General features: G+C 38.3%; 2 non-coding genes across 2 annotated transcripts; both read left to right on the top strand.

Moving 5' to 3' along the window:
• Window positions 1-1,435: 1,435 nt before the first annotated feature.
• On the top strand, window positions 1,436-1,542 carry LOC120577208 (small nucleolar RNA R71). The gene has a single exon (XR_005643283.1). It is a non-coding gene; the product is annotated as a small nucleolar RNA R71 (small nucleolar RNA).
• A 5,735-nt stretch (window positions 1,543-7,277) lies between these two features.
• On the top strand, window positions 7,278-7,383 carry LOC120577228 (small nucleolar RNA R71). The gene has a single exon (XR_005643303.1). It is a non-coding gene; the product is annotated as a small nucleolar RNA R71 (small nucleolar RNA).
• Window positions 7,384-11,780: the final 4,397 nt, after the last annotated feature.

The raw sequence follows: 11,780 nt of genomic DNA, 5'->3' as shown, positions 1-11,780 counted from the left end.
TCTACTATAGCACCTGCAGTAGCTAGGAAGGGTCGTCCTAAGATTATAGGGACATCATGGTCCTCCTCTATGTCAACCACCACGAAATCAGTCGGGATATATATCCCTTCTATTTTGACGGGTATATCCTCGATGTAGCCAACGAGAGGGATAGTAGAACGATCCGCTAACTTCAAGATCATCTCGGTAGGTTTAAGCTCTCCTATTCCCATCCTTTTGAAGAGGGATAAGGGCAACAAACTTACACTAGCCCCTAAGTCACACAAGGCCTTGTCAACGGTTTCTTTCCCTATCACACAAGGGATGGCAAAACTACCTGGATCTCTAAGCTTTGGGGGTTGCTTCTTGACGATTGCACTACTTTCCCTAGTTAAAGCTATTGTCTCTTTGTGATCCATAGCCTTTTTCTTTGAAAAAAATTTCTTTTAAAAACTTGGTGTATAGAGGCATACGAGACAAGGCTTCAGCAAAGGGAATCTTAATGCAAATCCTTTTAAGTATGTTTAAGAATTTAGCAAATTGGGCCTCCAAGTTGAGCTTAGTGAGCCTTAATGGGTTAAGGGCCTTGTTCTTATCAAGCGGTGTCTTTATCGCATCCTTCTCACCTAGAAGCTTAACACTCTCTCCCTTGACACTTTTGGCTTTGGTAATGGTCTCTTCTAACTTATTGCCCCCAAGAGAAATGGCATTGACATGGGCTTTGGGGTTTCTTTCAGTTTGACCAGGAAAGACTCCTGGTGTTTGAGAAGAGATGGCCACTTGGGAGATTTGGGTCTCAAGCATTTTGGTGTGTGTGGCGATGGAATCAACCTTGGTATTGAGCTTGGAGAGAGAGTCGTTCAGAGATCCTGTTTGGTTTTTTAACTCCTGAAGTTGTTTATTTTGATTCAGCATGCAATTTTCCAACAGTATTTCCAAACTAGATTTCTGAGCTACTCTCTGGTTGTTTGTATAGCCAGGTGGTGCTGTTTGCCCATAGGAACCTTGAGGATTTTTGTAAAAATTTTGATTTGGCCTCATCCCTTGGTTGTATTGAGCGTAATTCAGTTGCTCAATATTGGCAGCACTACCTAACTGACAATCAACACCTGTATGACTAGTTATACCACAGACTTCACAAGTAGGGGATGCAGGGGAAGGTTGGGCAGCATTAACATTAAGTTTTTCAATTTTTTGTGTTAATGCCTCAACCTTAGCAGCAAGGTGGTTATATTCAGAGACTTCGTGTATACCTGCCTCTTTCTTAGAGGGAGTAGGAGTGGTGACGGCTCTTTCGTTGGTCCATTGATAGTGATTTTGAGCCATGTCCTCAATCAAAGCATAAGCCTCCGTGTAGTTTTTGTTCATTAGAGCTCCACCTGCAGCTGCATCAACAGACATCTTAGTGGTATATGACAAGCCATTATAAAACGTGTGGACTATAAGCCACTTCTCTAGGCCATGGTGGGGACAAAGTCTAAGCATTTCCTTGAAACGCTCCCACGCCTCATAGAGAGACTCCCCATCTTTTTGATTGAAACGCGTAATTTGGTCTCTAAGCTTAGCTGTTTTAGATGGGGGGAAAAATCGGGCGAGGAATGCTCGCCTCATATCGTCCCATGAAGTAATGGAACCGACTTCTAGGGAATGGAACCAAGCGCTAGCTCTATCCCTTAAGGAAAAGGGAAAGAGATGAAGTCTTACGGCTTCTTGGTTCTCTTTTATGGTGCCACTGAGTCTAAGGAAGGAAGTGATGAGATAAAACCGCAAGTGCACGGTCTTACCGAAGTAGTAAAATATGAGTATCGTTCCGACAGGGAGTTATGAATTCAATTAACTTTAGATAATGATTGGACTAAAGGTTTATAAGGTAGAAAGGTTTGGGTTTTTGATTAAAAGCAAATAATAAAATAAAAGATAAAAGTCTTGGGGTTATTGGTTCATCCTAACGACAAGTCCTTCTCAAACCAAACTATTAAACTTATAACTTTATGTTAGACCTAATTTCTTAAGACAGTTTCTCTTTTGTTCCTCTAGCAACCAAGCCTATTTCGCTGACTTGATTACTATTAGATTTCGGTTCCTCTAACAACCAAGCCTATTTCGCTGACTTGATTGTTATTAGTTCCCTTGAAGATAGAAACTATATGTCTCAAAGATTGCAAAGCCTATTTCGCTGACTTTGCAATCCTTGTCTAAATTCACTTGTTCGAATATCAAAGCTCCACTTTCGTTTTATGAATTGATATTTGAGATGATGGATAAACAATTATCAAACCCTCCACTTTCGTTTCCACAGTTTGATAATGGTTGATCCATGTTAAAGCGGTGAATTTAGATAAGGAATTAGGGTTACATAAGATTAAGGTTTAAAGCTTGGTTTGATTAGGATTATGTCATTAGACTTATCCAACAATCCCAAGACAAGAGAAGTCTACTCACTGACATTCATCGTAGACAAGGGGAAGAAGAGAGAAAGCATAAAGATAAATAACAAGAAAGTAAAATGAACTTTTATTAGAAAGACAATTGTCACATATTGTATTCCAAGAAAAGATCAATATTTGTGATGGCTAGCTACTCCATTTATAGTACACAATTGACTTAAAATCTAAGCAAGTATATTCCAAGAATATTCCTCAGTAGATTGTGCGCCAAAATAGGATAGCTTAGAGCCCAAGCAAAAGCAGCAAAAGGTCTTCTGGAGGGTGGCACGGCCGTGCCAAGGCTAGCACGGGCCGTGCCAGGCTTCTGACTTGTGGGGGACATATTTTGTTTCCCAATCTTCATATTTTCGTGTCCAATTTGCTCCAAATCCCTTTCTTTTGCTCCAAGACTCAATCCATCCAATATTCTTCCCTGAAATATAATAAATTGCAATTTAAAGTAAACTATCCTAAAAAGGAAATAATACTAATATAAAATTATATAAAATCTAAATAAAACTAAACTAAAAAGCATATTAAAATAGCATATAAATGACTCATCAGGAAGAAATATGGAGATTTGGATCCTCAGTGGGTGATCCAGAAAACTGGTTTTGCTGCACTAAATTGAGTAGTGCAGGCTTGATCTCGAAGTTATTACCCGCAACCGTTGGGTACACGATAATAGCTTGTGGCTCTTCCGTTGAAGGAGTAGCATACTCTTTGAGAGTGCGTTCAGCCATAGCAGTATTATTTTGTGCCTCTCTCTTTTTCTTATGCAAAAATCTTTCGATCTCAGGAATGAATTCTCCGAGACTTTTACTTCTTCGCATAAGAAACCGAGAACCCAAGAAGTTAGTGGTAAAACAAAAGAAAGAAGTAGAAGAAAGGAGGAAGAGAAGAGAGTTCTAATCACAAGGAAAGAGTTAATCAAATTAGTTTACTCCCCGGCAGCGGCGCCAAAAACTTGATGAGATAAAACCGCAAGTGCACGGTCTTACCGAAGTAGTATAAAAGAGTATCGTTCCGACAGGGAGTAGTTCAATTTAATTAACCTTTAGAGATGATTAGAAGAGAGAAGAGAATTGTAAGTTGGAGGTTTTTAAACGGTTAAAAAGAAATATAATAAAAGAGCCTTGGGATCGTTGGTTTCATCTAAATAACAAGTCCTTCTCAAACCAAAACCATAAGCTTATAATGTTATGTTAGACCTAATTTCTCAAGACAGTTCCTCTTAAGTTCCTCTAGCAACCAAGCCTATTTCGCTGACTTGATTACTATTGGATTTTGGTTCCTCTAACAACCAAGCCTATTTCGCTGACTTGATTGTTATTAGTTCCCTTGAAGATCGAAACTATATGTCTCAAAGATTGCAAAGCCTATTTCGCTGACTTTGCAATCCTTGTCCGAATTCACTTGTTAGAATATCAAAGCTCCACTTTCGTTTTATGAATTGATATTTGGAATAATGGACGAACAATTATCAAACCCTCCACTTTCGTTTCCACAGTTTGATAATGGTTAATCCATGTTAAGACGGTGAATTCAGATAAGAAATTAGGGTTACATAAGATTAAGGCTTAGGGCTTGGTTTGATTAGGATTATGTCATTTAGACTTATCCAACAATCCCAAGACAAGAAGAAGTCTACTCACTCATGTTCATCGTAGACATGGGGGAGAAGAGAGAAAGCATGAAAGTAAAAGACAGGAAAATAAAGGAAAGGAAAAGAACTTTATTTAGAAAAGCAATTGTCACTTATTGTATTCCAAGTAAAGATGAATATTTGTGATGGCTAGCTACTCTATTTATAGTACACAATTGACTTAAAATCTAAGCAAGTATATTCCAAGAATATTCCTCAGTAGATTGTGCGCCAAATAGAATAGCTTGGAGTTCAAGCAAAAGCAGCAAAAGGTCTCTGGAGGGTGGCACGGCCGTGCCAAGGCTAGCACGGGCCGTGCCAGGCTTCTGACTTGTGGGAGATATATTTTGTTTCCCAATCTTCGTATTTTCGTGTCCAATCTTCTCCAAATCCCTTTCTTTTGCTCCAAGACTCAATCCATCCAATATTCTTCCCTGAAATATAATAAATTGCAATTTAAAGTAAACTATCCTAAAAAGGAAATAATACTAATATAAAATAATATAAAATCTAAATAAAACTAAACTAAAAAGCATATTAAAATAGCATATAAATGACTCATCAGTGACCTTTTGATCTTTTGCCAATTACATATTTTGGGTACTTTATTTAAGGAACAACACCTTCACGTTGGAGGTTGGAGGGCCTACCCCCTTCCCCAATCTAGATTCAACGGTGCCCCTTAAAACATCATTTTCACGTAGGAAGTCGGAGGGCCTACCCTCTTCCCCAATCTAGATTCAATGATGTCTTTTAAAGTTTCTTCTTCAAGATAACATTACCTTCACGTAGGAAGTCGGAGGGCCTACCTCCTTCCCCAATCTAGCTTCAATAATGCAACCTTGAAATAAATTTTAGCTTGGCTTTTATAAACTCCTTTATACTAACTTATACTATTTTTACTTTGAGAATTTTTAAAGGTTAACGTACCACTAAAATTAGAACCCATTTCCTTAAAATACCTATTCATACATTTACTCAAGGGAAGAAACTTATGCATATCTCATTGGAGGTTTTATTCACTTTAAAAACAAGATGTGGGTATATCAGGAGAACTTAAACACAAGAGTTTACTTTCATGTACAAGAAACGACCAATAAGAGGAGACAATTAAAAATTTATGTCATGATTTTTCAATAAAAACAAGCTACTTAATCATGCCTTTCACAATAAAACAAAGCAAAAAGAATAAAGTTCAAGGGAGTTTGGAAACACTACGACTAAAGACACTTTATTAGGCGCCCCCCACACTTAGGAGAAGCATTGTCCTCAATGATTCAAGATAAGAAAAATAAAAGAGAAGAAGAAGAAGAAGAAGAAGAAGAAGAAGAAGAAGAAGAAGGGGAAGAAGGAGAAGAAGGAGGAGGAATAAGGGAAGAGAGGAAGAGGAAAGCTCACGTTTTTTTCATTGAGGTCCATAGGGAGGACCTTGGAGGTGAAAGTGGTGCATCATGTTCCGAAGCATTTGGTTATTTTGTTCGGATATGCGGTTGCCCCTTAGGACATCATTCGTTAGTCCCGTCAATTCAACATCTTGCCTTTGTTGCTCGGTGCTTATCCTCTCGACCTCGGTATGCATCCATGACCATCTTGCATTTTCATTTGTTTCTCGGTCATCATGGTCATGGTGCTCATCATCATGGTGCAATTGTGCACCTTCCTTTTCTGCATTATTGTGTTCTACATGTACCTGTGGATCATCATTGACATACAACAAATTTTCTTCCACCTCGGTGTTAGTCCGAGATAGGTTAGGCAATAAGATCAAAATGGACACGTTGAGTTTGAGTGTAAAACCAAAGGGGCGACGAGGTTTTATGAAGTTCATAGAGATAAGGGTGTCTATGTTTAGCCTATTGTTTCCCTCAATCTTGTTTATCCCTTGGTCCTCACTCACTCCTAGTTGCGCAGCTATGTATGTGATGATACCACCAACTACTATTTCTCCCTTACCATCGGACCTATTTCCTATATGGGAAAGGTAGTCAAGCAAGTAAAGCAAGTGTTAACGGGGTGGTTGTGCAGCATAGCCCATAACATGACGAGTTCATCGCTCCTAGTGTTCCCTAATTCACTCCTTTCCAAATAGTGCAAGCCATAACCTTTTGAAGGTACCTAAGTACAGGGTTGTGAATGATGCTAGCTTTGTTGGCACGTGTGTTAAACTGGTCAAGACCGGTAATTCGTTCCCAAAAGGCGGCGGGTTGATAGTCAACAGCTTTAGATTTTGAAAAAAATTTCTTTTAAAAACTTGGTGTATAGAGGCATACGAGACAAGGCTTAGCAAAGGGAATCTTAATGCAAATCTTTAAGTATGTTTAGAATTTAGCAAATTGGCCTCCAAGTTGAGCTTAGTGAGCCTTAATGGGTTAAGGGCCTTGTTCTTATCAAGCGGTGTCTTTATCGCATCCTTCTCACTAGAAGCTAACACTCTCTCCCTTGACACTTTGGCTTTGGTATGGTCTCTTCTAATTATTGCCCCCAAGAGAAATGGCAATTGACATGGGCTTTGGGGTTTCTTTCAGTTTGACCAGGAAAGACTCCTGGTGTTTGAGAATGAGATGGCCATTGGGAGATTTGGGTCTCAAGCATTTTGGTGTGTGTGGCGATGGAATCAACCTTGTATTGAGCTTGGAGAGAGAGTCGTTCAGAGATCCTGTTGGTTTTTAACTCCTGAAGTTGTTTATTTTGATTCAGCATGCAATTTTCCAACAGTATTTCCAAATTAGATTTCTGAGCTACTCTCTGGTTGTTTGTATAGCCAGGTTGTCTGTTTGCCCATAGGAACCTTGAGGATTTGTAAAATTTTGATTTGGCCTCATCCCTTGTTGTATTGAGCGTAATTCAGTTGCTCAATATTGGCAGCACTACCTAACTGACAATCAACACCTGTATGACTAGTTATACACAGACTTCACAAGTAGGGATGCAGGGGAAGGTTTGGCAGCATAACATTAAGTTTCAATTTTTGTGTTAATGCCTCAACTTAGCAGCAATGGTGTATATTCAGAGACTTCGTGTTATCCCTGCCTCTTTCTTAGAGGGAGTAGGAGTGGTGACGGCTCTTTCGTTGGTCCATTGATAGTGATTTTGAGCCATGTCCTCAATCAAAGCATAAGCCTCGGTGTAGTTTTTTGTCATTAGAGCTCCACCTGCAGCTGCAGTCAACAGACATCTTAGTGGTATATGACAAGCCATATAAACGTGTGGACTATAAGCCACTTCTCTAGCCATGGTGGGGACAAGTCTAAGCATTTCCTTGAAACGCTCCCACGCCTCATAGAGAGACTCCCCATCTTTTTGATTGAAACGCGTAATTTGGTCTCTAAGCTTAGCTGTTTTAGATGGGGGAAAAATCGGGGGAGGATGCTCGCCTCATATCGTCCATGAAGTAATGGAACCGGACTTCTAGGGAATGGAACCAAGCGCTAGCTTATCCTTAAGGAAAGGAAAGAGATGAAGTCTTACGCTTCTTGGTTCTCTTTTATGGTGCCACTGAGTCTAAGGAAGGAAGTGATGAGATAAAACCGCAGTGCACGGTCTTACCGAAGTAGTAAAATATGAGTATCGTTCCGACAGGGAGTTATGAATTCAATTAACTTTAGATAATGATTGGACTAAAGGTTTTAAGTAGAAAGGTTTGGTTTTTGATTAAAAGCAAATAAAAAATAAAAGATAAAAGTCTTGGGTTATTGGTTCATCCTAACGACAAGTCCTTCTCAAACCAAACTATAACTTATAACTTTATGTTAGACCTAATTTCTCAAGACAGTTTCTCTTTTGTTCCTCTAGCAACCAAGCCTATTCGCTGACTTATTACTATTAGATTTTGGTTCCTCTAACAACCAAGCCTATTTCGTGACTTGATTGTTATTAGTTCCCTTGAAGATCGAAACTATATGTCTCAAAGATTGCAAAGCCTATTTCGCTGACTTTGCAATCCTTGTCTAAATTCACTGTTCGAATATCAAAGCTCCACTTTCGTTTTATGAATTGATATTTGAGATGATGGATAAACAATTATCAACCCTCCACTTTCGTTTCCACAGTTTGATAATGGTTGATCCATGTTAAAGCGGTGAATTTAGATAAGGAATTAGGTTACATAAGATTAAGGTTTAAAGCTTGGTTTGATTAGGATTATGTCATTAGACTTATCCAACAATCCCAAGACAAGAGAAGTCTACTCACTGACATTCATCGTAGACAAGGGGAAGAAGAGAGAAAGCATAAAGTAAATAACAAGAAAGTAAAATGAACTTTATTAGAAAGCAATTGTCACTTATTGTATTCCAAGTAAAGATGAATATTTGTGATGGCTACTACTCATTTATAGTACACATTGACTTAAAATCTAAGCAAGTATATTCCAAGAATATTCCTCAGTAATTGTGCGCCAAAATAGGATAGCTTAGAGCCAACAAAGCACAAAGTCTTCTGGAGGGTGGCACGGCCGTGCCAAGGCTAGCACGGGCCGTGCAGGCTTCTGACTTGTGGGGGACATATTTTGTTTCCCATCTTCTATTTCGTGTCCAATTGCTCCAAATCCCTTTCTTTTGCTCCAAGACTCAATCCATCCAATATTCTTCCCTGAAATATAATAAATTGCAATTTAAAGTAAACTATCCTAAAAGGAAATAATACTAATATAAATATATAAAATCTAATAAAACTAAACTAAAAGCATATTAAAATAGCATATTAAATGACTCATCAGGAAGAAATTGGAGATTTGGTCCTCAGTGGGTGATCCGAAACTGGTTTTGCTCACTAAATGAGTAGTGCAGGCTTGATCTCGAAGTTATACCCGCAACCGTTGGTACACATAATAGCTTGTGCTTTCCGTTGAAGGAGTACATACTCTTTGAGAGTCGTTCAGCATGCAGATTATTTTGTGCTCTCCTTTTCTTAGCAAAAACTTTCGATCTCAGGAATGAATTCTCCGAACTTTTACTTCTTCGCATGAAACGGAACCAGAAGTTAGTGGTAAAACAAAGAAGAAGTAGAAGAAAGAGGAAGAGAAGAGAGTTCTATCACAAGAAAGAGTTATCAATTAGTTTACTCCGGCAGCGGCGCCAAAAACTTGATGAGATAAAACCGCAAGTGCACGGTCTTACCGAAGTAGTATAAAAGAGTATCGTTCCGACAGGGAGTAGTTCAATTTAATTAACCTTTAGAGATGATTAGAAGAGAGAAGAGAATTGTAAGTGGAGGTTTTTAAACGGTTAAAAAGAAATATAATAAAAGAGCCTTGGGATCGTTGGTTTCATCTAAATAACAAGTCCTTCTCAAACCAAAACCATAAGCTTATAATGTTATGTTAGACCTAATTTCTCAAGACAGTTCCTCTTAAGTTCCTCTAGCAACCAAGCCTATTTCGCTGACTTGATTACTATTGGATTTTGGTTCCTCTAACAACCAAGCCTATTCGCTGACTTGATTGTTATTAGTTCCCTTGAAGATCGAAACTATATGTCTCAAAGATTGCAAAGCCTATTTCGCTGACTTTGCAATCCTTGTCCGAATTCACTTGTTAGAATATCAAAGCTCCACTTTCGTTTTATGAATTGATATTTGGAATAATGGACGAACAATTATCAAACCCTCCACTTTCGTTTCCACAGTTTGATAATGGTTAATCCATGTTAAGACGGTGAATTCAGATAAGAAATTAGGGTTACATAAGATTAAGGCTTAGGGCTTGGTTTGATTAGGATTATGTCATTTAGACTTATCCAACAATCCCAAGACAAGAAGAAGTCTACTCACTCATGTTCATCGTAGACATGGGGGAGAAGAGAGAAAGCATGAAAGTAAAAGACAGGAAAATAAAGGAAAGGAAAAGAACTTTATTTAGAAAAGCAATTGTCACTTATTGTATTCCAAGTAAAGATGAATATTTGTGATGGCTAGCTACTCTATTTATAGTACACAATTGACTTAAAATCTAAGCAAGTATATTCCAAGAATATTCCTCAGTAATTGTGCGCCAAAATAGAATAGCTTGGAGTTCAAGCAAAAGCAGCAAAAGGTCTCTGGAGGGTGGGCACGGCCGTGCCAAGGCTAAGCACCGCGGCCGCTAACCCGTAAGAATCCATCTTTTCTGACTTGTGGGAGATATATTTTTTGTTTCACCCAATCTTTCGTATTTTTTCGTTGTCCAATCTGTCTCCAACATCCCTTTCTTTTGCCTCCAAGACTCAAATCCACATCCCAATATTCTTCCCTGAAATATAAATAAATTGGCAATTTAAAGTAAACTATCCTAAAAAGGAAATAATAAAATCTAATATATATAAATAATATACAAATCTACAATAAAACTAAACTAACAAAAGCATATTAAAATAGCATCATAATATGACTCCACTCTAGTGTCCGAAATCAAACTTTTAGATCTCTTTCCCAATTACATATTTTGCTTACTTATTTTAAGGAACAACCCTTCTTCTCGTTAGATAGGATTATGAGAAGGGCAACTACACTCCCATTCCCAATTCTAGATTCAGAACTGGTGCCATGCCTTAAAACACATTTTCACGTAGGAGTCGGAGGGCCTTACATTCCACTAAACACCTTCCCCAATCTAGATTCAATGATGCTTTTAAAGTTTTTTCTTCAAGATAACATTACCTTCACGTAGGAAGTCGGAGGGCCTACCTCCTTCCCCAATCTAGTTCATATGAACTTGAATATTTGGCTTGGCTTTTTAAACTCCTTATACTCACTTATACTATTGCTTTGAGATCTTTAAAGGTTAATGCACCACTAAAATTAGAACCCGTTTCCTTAATTCATACATTTACTCAAGGGAAGAACTTTGTTTTTCTCATTGGAGTTTTATTCACTTTAAAACAAGATGTGGTATATCAGGAGAACTTAAAACACAAGAGTTTCTTTCATGTACAAGAACAGCAATAAGAGGAGACATTAAAATTTATGTCATGATTTTCAATAAAAAAAGCTACTTAACATGCCTTTCACAATAAAACAAAAAAAAGAATAAAGTTCAAGGGAGTTTGGAAACACTACGACTAAAGACACTTATTAGGCTCCCCCACACTTAGGAAGCATTGTCCTCAATGATCAAGATAAAAGAAAAATAAAAGAGAAGAGAGGTAGAAGAAGAAGAAGAAGAAGAAGAAAGGAGAAGAGAAGAAGGAAGAGGGAAGAGGAAAGCTCACATTTTTTCATTGAGGTCCATAGGGAGGACCTTGGAGGTGAAAGTGGTGCATCATGTTCCGAAGCATTTGGTTATTTTTTCGGATATGCGGTTGCCCCTTGGACATCGTTCTTATGCTCATATTCAACACTTGCCTTTGTTGCTCGGTGCTTATTCTTCCGACCTCGGTATGCATCCATGACCATCTTGTCATTTTTCATGTTTCCTCATCATGGTATGTTGACCTCCTCTTCTGGTGCAAGTGTGCACCTCCTTTTCTTCATTATGTGTTCTATGTACCTGTGGTCATCATCACATACAACAATTTCTTCCACCTCGGTGTTAGTCGAGATGGTTAGGCAATAAATCAAATGGCACTTGAGTTGAGTGTAAACAAAGGGGACGAGTTTTTATGAATTCATAGAGATTAGGTTCTATGTTTAGCCTATTGTTCCTCATCTTGTTTATCCCTGGTCTCACTCACACCTAGTTGCGCAGCTATGTATGTGATGATACCACCAACTACTATTTCTCCCTACCATCGGACCTATTTCCTATATGGGAAAGG

Source organism: Medicago truncatula, chromosome 7 (assembly GCF_003473485.1).
Source record: "Medicago truncatula cultivar Jemalong A17 chromosome 7, MtrunA17r5.0-ANR, whole genome shotgun sequence".
Taxonomy (NCBI): Eukaryota; Viridiplantae; Streptophyta; class Magnoliopsida; order Fabales; family Fabaceae; genus Medicago; species Medicago truncatula.
Note: the sequence above shows the minus strand (reverse complement) of the source record. Positions and strands in the feature narration are given on the sequence as shown.